Source organism: Acanthisitta chloris, unplaced genomic scaffold (assembly GCF_000695815.1).
Source record: "Acanthisitta chloris isolate BGI_N310 unplaced genomic scaffold, ASM69581v1 scaffold19208, whole genome shotgun sequence".
In the NCBI taxonomy this organism is placed as follows: domain Eukaryota; kingdom Metazoa; phylum Chordata; class Aves; order Passeriformes; family Acanthisittidae; genus Acanthisitta; species Acanthisitta chloris.
Genome location: NW_008685578.1, coordinates 22786 through 26728, shown reverse-complemented (window position 1 = coordinate 26728; position 3943 = coordinate 22786).

The window sequence follows — 3943 nt, the reverse complement described above, 5'->3', positions numbered from 1 at the left end:
CAGGTCCCGCAGCCACACGAGGGTGCTGCAGCCCCGCGCAGGGGAGCGCAGTGCAGAGCATCCGCGGACCCGGCGCATCGCACCGCTCTGTTCCACACCGCCCCGTCCGAACAGGGACCCCGATCCGGCTCCCTGCCCCCTGCCTGGGCTGGCACCCACGTCGCAAACAGGGCTCAGCCCCAGAGCCGGGTGGGAAAAAACTCGGTGGATGCTTTTCCTTGTGCCAACTTCATCCTCGTGTGACAAAGTAGGGAAGCACAGTTATCTTTTCCAGGGGATTGACCTCTGGGATGTTCATGCCTGTAAAGCTGGCTCCTCTCACTCTGTCTACAAGTCATAGGAATTCCATTTCCTCAAGAGGAATAAAGGGATTTGCATGGCAAACCCTTCAGCACGAGATGGAAGGGCCCCACATCTGCTAGAGGAGATTTTGGGAGGGGAGGGAAGGCAGAGTGACCTGTGTGACAGGAGAGATGCCCAAGGATGGAATTTGGTCTAGATCCCACCAGGGGAAGGCCTGGATGAAGAGGAAACCCAGGAGGTGGTGCAGGCAGGTAAGAAAGAGAGTTCAGTGCTCAGGGGTAGGAGGGATGCTGGGGCTGGAGCAGCTGGAAGCGTGTGAGAGGGAAAGTCGCTGGTGCTGGATCTCTGCTTGCTTTCCTTCACCTCCAGGAGGAAACACCTTGATCTCAGCAGGGTGGAGGGAAGACACATACTGGCCATGTGAATCATATTCACACATTTAAGCACCAAACCCTGCAGTTCTGAGGTCCCAGGTGAGTTTCACAGTGTTGCCATTTCCTGTTTGAACCGAGTGTGAAAAACAAGTTGTTGGCACATACAATGCACACACCAAAACCCAGAGACTGGTAGATGCAACCAATGTCCCTACTCTCCTGGAGCTGCAGGAGATACTGGGCACATTCTTTTCTCACAGCAATGCCAGAGCAGGAATCTGGGAGCTCTGACATTTAGATATTATTTGGGGAAAGGCTTTAGGTCATCACTTGTCCTGCATGCAGTGAACAGCACTGGCAGTGTCCAGGGCAGAGTCACTGGCTCTCACACACAGTCCTGGGAGAGCCCTGATGGTGCTGGTGCTGTCCAGGCAGCCAAGCCCAGCTCTGTCCTGCCTCCCACAAACCTCCACAGCACTTCAAAATAAGCTCAATGCTTGGGCCTCTCTGAAGTTTGCCTTGTGGGCTTTTTCTGTTTGTTTTTTTGGAGCCAGGAGAGTTCACATTCCCAAGCTTTTTCCTGCAGCCTGTACAGCAGGGTTTATTTTTTCTTTAACAAAAAAAAAAATATGAAAAAAGCAGAGCAGTGCATGTAGCCTCAGCTTCCCTGAGCTGAACATCAGCCTTAGGCACCAAACAGGCAGCCTAGAAGAGGCTAAAGGAGCTGGCAGCTCTGGGGGCTGGAAGAGGGTTCTGCAGCCTCATTTCTTCCTTCCCATGCCAAAATCTCAGTCCCAACCACATCTCCAACCACAGCAACATGTACTGGAAAGAGTCCATTTTATAAAGCTGCTGCCTTTCTTATTTGAAAGCAAAAAAGCACAAGGGAAAGAAAAAACAACCAAGTGGAACCATTTTGTCCACCTCATCCAGCAAACACAGACACTGACAGGGAAGCACATCCCAAACACCAACAATTTCAGAAAATACGGGAAAACCAGAGAAATTTGCTTCCCAGCAACCTGCTGCCAAAAAAAAAAGGGGGGGCTGCGGTGCTTGGAAAATACAGACAGCTCCTTCGCAAGTCATAAGCACAGAAAGGAGAGCAGCCACATCTTACCTGAATTTCTCCAGCCCTCCAGGATTTTTGAGTGAACACCAAGCTTTGTAAAGACTTGCTACTTAGGGAAGGAAAACTGAGCAGGCCTGCTTTGTAAATCCCAGCTCTGCTGAATTTAAAGGATCAGCACAAGTAATGCACACCTGGGAAAGAGCTTCCTCTGCAGGGCAGGTGAGTCCAGAGGAAAGGGATGTTTCTTTAGGAGTCCCAGGGCACTCTAGGCTCTGCAGTGAGGTTTAGCAAAGCACTTTGCAGCTGGGGATCCATCCTGCTGGGGCTGGACCAGCTGCTGCCCAGCTGCATCTGCTGCTCCCGAAGGAAGGATGTATCAGAGCACAATGATTTGTTTTTATTGGGAATATTTGCTTCCTGTCACCAGGATGCATGTGCAGCAGCAGAGAAACATACAGAGGTTCGAGACCTTGCGCACCATGTGAGGCAGAAAAGGCTTGTTAAGAAGGGTCTGTGTTACCCAGACATCTGCTGAGGCTGTGTGAAGGAGACGTGGCCAAGAGAGAACTGCTGACCCTGCAGCTCTGCCCACCTTCTGCAAGTAGTGGGTCCTGCATTCCCCACTGGAGAGCAGAGCACTCCACTCCACTCCAAACCTCACCACACATCTTAGCCTGAGGCCACAACTGGGCTGGGGTCAGGAGGTACTGGTAGAAAAGCTCCTACCTGAGCTGGGCATCAGTCCAAGCTGGTGTATCACCAGTGCTCAGTAAGGTCTTAGCAAGAGCATCTCCTAGGTGAGCAGAGTTAAGGGAAGAGCTTTAGTGTTTAGGACAGGTGGAAGGGGAATTTATTTTCTGCTCATTATGATTTCCCCTCTGTGTTGCCCTCAGAGGACAGAGGAGGCACTGAAGAGCAGAGGTTTCCTCCTGCCTTGTCCTCCACAGGGGTGCTCCACTGGTGCTTCCTGGACCAGTCTCTGGCACTTGGGAACAGCAGCATGTCAGAGGAGCTCATGAGGATCTGTCACCCTGCAATGCTCTGGTTCCAGCCTCTCCTCCCCACCGTGGCACTTTCAGGTGACACTGCAGAGCAGGAATCCTCTCTTCAAAGGCATTCTGCTCATTTCCAGGGCCTTCTGCACACACCAGCTGATCCAGGCTGTGCACAGCGTGGCAGCACTGGACAGCAGGAAACAACTGAAAGAAAACATCCCCAAAGTGGTCACGGCACATTCCCCAAATAGCAACAGCGATTCTGCAGCCAGAGAGAGGCTACAAACAGAGCAGGGGAAAATTCAGTCTGGTGCCCCTGGGAGTGTTTTCAGCCATTAGTGGCATGTGGCTGCAGATACCACCGTTGGGAGACAGCTCTGTCTGCAAACTCCTTGTTCTGTGTGAGCGTTTCAGTCTTTCCAGAAGTCCTAGAGCTTTGTGTCCAGCAGGGTAAGTGATATCTGACAGCTGCTCCAGGCACGTTGCTCTGCATCTTACTGAGGTGAGACTGAGATGGAAAAACCACTGCTGCTGCTGGCCAGGAGCTGCTGAACACCAGCTGTGGAGTGTCCATGGTGGGACAGGCAGGATGCTGCCTGCAGTGAGGCTCCTGGCAGGGAGATGTGTCCCATGGCATGAAATGAAGCAGCACTGGGAGCACTGAACGTTTTGGTGGCTTCACAACATCACCCCCAAGATTCTGACTTCCACGTTCTGCTACCTGGCAGGCACCTGCCTCCAGTCCTCCTTGTGGGAAGGGGAATCTAAGGGATCCCCCATCCTCAGACCCACACAGCTGGGCAGGAAGAGAGCTGCTGGTTTATAAGCCCTCTGTGTTACCGTCCACATCTGCTGACCAAGAGACTTCATAGGACTCTCATGATTTTACCTTCCTGATTCACAGGGTATTCGTGACCAAAGGGAAAGGGCACAGCTTCCCCTTCCCAGTTCCAAATGCAGCTGGATCGGAAAACCTTCTTTTGTTCAGTGAACTCCTTCACTGAGGGGTAGTCCAGGTGCTTTCCCACTCCCACCCTCCACAGGAGTGAGAGAAACCTGCCTCCACATCCCCCTCCTGCTCCATGGGAGACATGTCCCTGCTCTCTGGTGACTTCCCTGCAGAATTTCAATAGTACAGGGAGTTTACCAAGGCTGCACTGAGCATCCTTGGGGTGCACATGACCTCCCTGGCAACACAC